A 6,617-nucleotide genomic window follows, 5' to 3' on the forward strand; every position below is an offset into this window, starting at 1 on the left:
AGAGGAGGGAGAATACGAACCTGAGGATATTAGAATGGATGCGCGACGTCAAGAACGGAAGCGAGGAAGAACAGAGCATACAGCAAGTTGACATATCAGCGGGGAAGTACACGAAAACGGAGGATCCTCTTTTCGACTGGACGGCAACGGACAGCCCGCTCGACATTCCGCCGGATAATTCAGACCCAGCATCATCGACGGGGACGTCGATAAATATTTTTGTCCGGGGAGTGGGGGTAGGACTTACCCACACCGAAAATTTGATGATAAAGAAACTCAGAGAAGTGAGAGAAAAGTGCGGACTGGAACTGGAAGGTGAGGAGGCCGAGCCTACCAGAGGACGGAATTTCAAAACGAAGTTTGAAATACCAAACGAATACTCAGAAAATATCCTGATAACGGATAGTGACTTCATTCTGTCAGACAGGACTAGCGCAATCTGTATCACGGCGGACATGAGTTTCAAATCAAGACTGGAAGCTGACTTCAAGAGGGAGTACCAGAACGTGGATTTTCTGTTTAGACAGAAACCGGGACTGGGAGGAATGGCCGCGCTTCCACCATCAGTAGCACAAGTCCCGGGCAAATACCTATGCTTCCTAGTGACGAGGGTCAATGACAGGAACACGATCGATCCTGAACACGTGATGTTGGCACTAACGAGACTACGAGACTTCATGATTGAGAGGGGGATAACGGAGGTCTCAATGCCGGTGTATGACCCAAACAGGGGGAAATTGAGCCCAAGGGAATTGTAAGCTATCCTACACGTGGTCTTCGCAGAAACTGAGATAATGGTGCATCTTCACAAGAAATACTACTTGAGCATCGCCTGAGTCGGGTACGCGGGGGTCTCGAGTTGGGCATGAGGGAAGAATCTCGAGTTAGGTGTGGGGGTACAAAACTGGTAAAGAATTTTAGAGATGATTGGCATGACAATTAACATTTTAAATGATTGATGGTGCTAAAACATAAAATGAATCTGCATGTTTTTAGAAGATTTCCAATTGAACTATTTTAGTAGGACGGAAAGGAAAAGGTTTTAAATATAGTAGTGAAGGGGGTTTTTAGGGTAGGAACACAGCCTGTTAGTCTAAAAATAAGGTGTTATTTTCAGATTGATTTGGTAAAGTCAAATTGACTACTCAACTGTATTCAATTGAAGAAAGAGAACACAAGTTGAACGACACCTCAAGAAGTAAGCTCAAGTTGCTCAGGTAAACTCAAGTTGCTAATATTCAAGTTGCTCAGGTAAAACTCAAGTTGCTAATACTCAAGATCACTTGGAAATTACGGAAATGGCAGATCGATTCTGGAAGTCCATGCAATCGGCTTTGAAAAAACCCACACTTGACGAATTGTACAGACGTCTAAGGGACCTGGATTATACTCAAGTGGATGAGAGAATGGCAGTGATGTTGAATGCCATCCTCCAGTTGGAGGATGAGGGCGAGTGCCGGGAGTCTGCGACAGAAGCAGTTTTGATGGTGGGCTACACCACCGATGGAATATCTAATCAAGAGCAAACCAGGTGGCTGTCTTGGAACGTGGATGGAGCAATAAGGGGGTTCGATTTGGCAAGGAACCCTGGCTTGAGAAATAATACTGAGTATGGTGCAGGGGAACTCCCACTGCCGGTCAGACCATCAGTCAGATCCACGGGCCAGAGCACGAGCAAGACACCATTGATGTCTCGAGCACAGCAGACGGGGGAAGCGTATCCGGACGTCAGTATCTTGAAGAGAGAGCTTGAGAGGACTCAGCTGGAGAGGATCAAGCGGTGCTCGAGAGAGATCAGGCAAAAGTTGAGAGGGATCAAGCGCGGAGGGAACTGGACATGATGAGAGCTGAACAGCTACAGGCAGAAAGGGTGCGAGAGAATGCCGCAAATTGCGAGCAGCTGAAATCGGAGCTTGAAAGGATCCAGCAGCGACAACGCGAGCTCGACATGTAGAAAGGGGCTAGGCCCAAAGAGCGGGTGGTGACCGGCTCAAGACCAGAGTCACGTATGGAGGTGGATGAAGCTCCTAGGTCGAAGGGACGGTTCAACCTCGATCGCGCTGCTCAAGAACATATGAACGAAGGGTTGGAGGTGTGGATACCGTCTGAATCAGCGTCCTCCCTGCGTGGTCAAGAGACACAAGTAATACGCCCGTTGATGGACGTCGCGCTGCCTGGATATACGCCAAGTTCGACCCCGGGTAGTAGTCAGGTGAGTGGTAGCTCGTCACGACTGAAAGAGTTGCACGAGCGGCTACAACTAAGGAATCGCGAGGGTCCAGCAAGAGTGGACTTACCCTCGACGTGGGGGGAGGAACCCTCCAGGAGTGTGGTAATCTCGAGTTACAAAAAGAATACGGAAGGTAGATACCACAGGCACAATCGGATGGACTGGAGCACGGCGCAGAGAGACAGGAGAGATTGCTTCCATGACGCAGCTTGGGTGAAATACCTCACGCAGCCACGTGTGCCCGAGGGGGCGGTCCACCTGATCATAGGGGACAGCTTGTTGCGGGTGCTGACCCGGAACCAGTCCCATTGGCAAACGGGGATCTTGAGCTTCGCTGGAGCCGCGACGCCGCAGATGCTAGCGACACTTGAGTTGCTAGGTATGGCAAGAGTATATACGGTGACTCTGATGATCGGGACGAATGACGTGTCCAGGGGGGAAGCAAGGAAGGTGGCGAGGCTTCACGACAAGATGAGCTGCATTCTTGAGGAATTGCGGATTCAAATGGATCCGGCTATTCTCACGGTGTGCACCATCCCTTACAACATGAAAGCGGACCAGCATGCGATGGAGATGAACACAAAAGTGCGAAACCTGAACGAAATAATCAGGCAGATAAACCGAAGAAGTGTCCTCCCCGTTGGGTTGTTGGACGTGGCCGAGCAAATGGAGCTATCTGCTTTCCCTGACGATGCATCCTCGGATGGGATTCACTTTGATAGGCCCAGACGGGTGGAGTGGTTGAATGACGTCTTCCAAAGGCACATAAGCGCATTGGAGGCAGAGTTGCTGGAGACGGCACAGGTCACATTCGGACCACCCCCAAATCCAACCTTCTTCAACTCGAGGGCTTTGTCCAGTCGCTTGGGTGCGATGGCCGATTCTAGAGACAGTTCGAGGAACGGCCGAACCAAGTTGCCGGGCGCCGCGCCCATGGAGGCTGATGAGGCAACGTCATCAACTCCCCAGGGATCGATAATATCCTCGGTGGTGGTGGCGGAGAAGAACAAGCCGGAGAGACCAGCGGAGACGAGCAGGTCGAAATATGTGAAGAAGGTCAAGGAGCTGGACTTGGAAGACCTGGAGTGCAGGCTAGAGTTAGCGAAAGCTTTGGGTCTTGAGCAGGTGTCGCACGAAGACTTGGGTAGACTCCAGTGCGTGGACTGGCTGAAGGCTCACGAGACACACTTCTCGAGAGCCAAAATGACGGAGACGGCGGATCTGACTGGGATTCCCACAAAATCGGTGATGGGACCTATTAACTATAGACCTCTCAAGTCATTAGGGAGTCCGGGATTCGTGGTGGAGCCTCCCAAACACCGAACCAGCATTGCCAGGAATAGGGTGGCCACTCCAGCACAGTTGAGGGTGGTGGACAAGCTGATGGATCCGAGAGAGATGGAATTACCGGACGCCGCGTATGAAGGTACGAAACTAGCCAACGACCCCAGATACGGTAAACACTGTGGGAATACGCAGCTGGCCAAAACCTTAGCTGTTTATGACAGGGCAGACCCAGCCGCAGCGAGGGTGGTCATCGTGGCGGGATCGGACTTTGAGGGGACGTCTCCCAAATTGTTTTGGCCGGAAACTCTGATATATTCATTGCCGGGAGCGGAGCTAAACCGGATGTTAACCCTGGTGGTGGCAGTAAAATCGGAGATGCCTTGCGAGCCTGAGCTAATGCTGTTTGCAGGGATGAACGATCACTTGCATGCGACGGGGTTTCTTGAGCAGCTCAAGGGTGATGAACCTACGCCGAAGAAGATCTGGGAAGCCATCCAGACATTATTTGCAGCCATGAATGAAGTACAAGAGAACGTTACCTCACGATTTGGCTCCAAGACAAAAGTGGCGTTCACGACGTCCCCCGGGTACGCGAGCATGCCTCCCGCTCTGCAATTTGTGTATGCGATCTTGATCTTGATAGCAGAAGGGAATGGATGGCGTATTCTGATGGCAGCTCCCAATCGGGAACTGGAACCTACGAACTTGAGACTTCGCAGGTCAGAACTCGCGGCGGCGTGGGCGAATGTTTCCCACGCGTTGAGGGGCTTTCACGAGTTGGCCGACATCCTCATCGTATTGGAAGAGGTTCTCTTGCTGGAGATATCCAACTTCGCGAGGCAACTCAAGCTCAGTCCGATTATAGGGGACGATCATCCAGTGGTGACTCACCTGACGGCCAGTCTGTGGTTTCGAAATATGGAGGTGACCATCACAAGCTCCACCAGTAAATCTAGAGGGCCGAGCAACGAGAGGAAGAACGTGGCCGCATCGGAGAAGCAGCTGGAGTCGATGGTGTATCGACTGACACAAGAGGGAGGCAGGTGGCCCTTCCTGACACCAAGGCTGGAGAACGCCACGGAGAAGACAAGAGAAGATGCTCCGCTTCTGGTGAAGCAGATCTGGGATTTTCTTGAGGAGCAGCTGGGAGTGGCCGAGAAAAGGGAAATGACGGTTGGCAGGTTCGTCACAGCAGCCAACGAAGTCACGATTGGAGGATTCTGGAGGGAGCACGCAAGGGGTGAGCTGACGACGAGGAGGGATCACGAGATTCTTGAGTTCTTGAGTCCTTGTTGGGGAAAGGAATTCCTGGCCGAAGTGTATAGCACGAAAGAGACCATCTTTAAAGCCTTCATACAGGAAGTATTGAATTTGCCCATCAGTCTGTTGCTGGCACTGTACCTGGTTTACCCAAGGTACCTGTTTAATATGGGCCCAGCCAACATGTTCAGTCGGGGCGTGGACACCCTCCGGATAGACGGATACTTGACATTGGTGCTTCTAACCCACGGGGAACTGGTGTCATTTCACCGACTGATGAAATACGGAGAGCCTCTGTCGATGGGAAAAACACACTCGAGTATTGACATCTACTCGTATAAGTGTGCTGCCGGGCTAAAGACGCTGCTGATACAGTACCTACTGATGCAGAACCGGCACCTGACTGGTGAAGAAAAGAGCCCGAAGACAAGAGAGGAGTGGAGGAAAGTGAATGGGGGCATGCCTCTATTGACGGACCTATGCCTGGCCATGAGATCGGACCCCATGGGGATGATCAGGGGGCTAGGGGAGGTCGTAACCTGTATCTATGGACCGGCCGTCACGTTCGCGTTTCCAGATCCTCTGGTGAAAGCTTATCGACACTCAGTGACCCACGTGAGCCTCATAAGCGTACTAGATGGGACGACACTTACTTGGTGTCAGCAGGAGGTGCTAAGGCACAGATGAGCAACACGGTGCTCTTCGGAAAGGTGAAGGATCCGGAGTTGGTGGTGTACAGTTTTCGAGGACAACTGCAGTGCAGGATGGGAGGCAAGCGCGAAGGTCCCATCGAAACCTATCCCAAGTTCTGGAACCTAAATCCCCTGACAGCAGATGGAGAAGAGATCTTGAGAATTCCCGCGTGGAAGAAAAGCTTCGAGCTGGTGAAAAGGGAGCTAGAGGCGATATTGGAGAAGGAAGTCCTGCCGGCAAGCATTCCAGAATTTCCAACAGTGAGGAGAATGACCCTGGGGATGAACAGCCGCCTGGTGGTACCGTCCCTTTTCGCGAGAGCAGCAACCGAAGAACAGCAGAAGGAGTTCATCGACGGCTGGGATTCTCTCTTCATCGGCTACTCTGCAGCGATCTATTTTCATACCAGCGATACGAAAATAAATTCATGGACAACTCAAGCCAAGAAAATGAGAGGGTCGATGCCCCCGAAGTTCGAGGTACGAGATGCCTTGAGAACACTTGAGCAGGTCTAGAAAACAAGTTGCCGGTGTGGGACGATGGCAGGATGATAGTGAATGAAGGGCATATCGCACTGAAAGCAGAAGATATGCTGTTTGCCACAAGGAAATACCGGGCACCTTACGGACTAGAGCAGGTGGAAAGGAGACAGGAGGGAAAGGAGCTGGATGCAGCAGGCCCATTGCATGTGGCTCTGACAGAGTATAAGGAAACGGGTCCAGCTACACCATCACCCCTATCAGTGGACACCCCTGGGGATAAAAGGAGTGGTCCCGTAGAAGATCGATTCAGAAGGATTCTTGAGAGAAGAGAAGCAGAATCGGGGGAGGAGAGCATGGATGAGACTCTCAGTGAGGCAGGAGAGGATATGGAGGTGGGAAATACACCGGAGCAGAAGCCATCAGAGGAAGAGTTCACCACGCAAGAACTGTTGAAAGATCTGAGTGGAGAAAATTGGGCAGACACCCCCACGCCACCTTTGACCTCATCCCGCAAGAACCTAGAGTTGCCACTGACGAGCGAGAATCCCAACATGGGAATGATCTTCCTGAGTGCGGAGAAAAGGGAGAAGAACACCTTCGAGGGAAACAGGGATGCCTTCCTAGGCACTCTGGATGCGGATGCTTGGCGAAGATTTTTGAGTGAT

This window comes from Symsagittifera roscoffensis, chromosome 9, assembly GCF_963678635.1.
Source record: "Symsagittifera roscoffensis chromosome 9, txSymRosc1.1, whole genome shotgun sequence".
In the NCBI taxonomy this organism is placed as follows: domain Eukaryota; kingdom Metazoa; phylum Xenacoelomorpha; order Acoela; family Convolutidae; genus Symsagittifera; species Symsagittifera roscoffensis.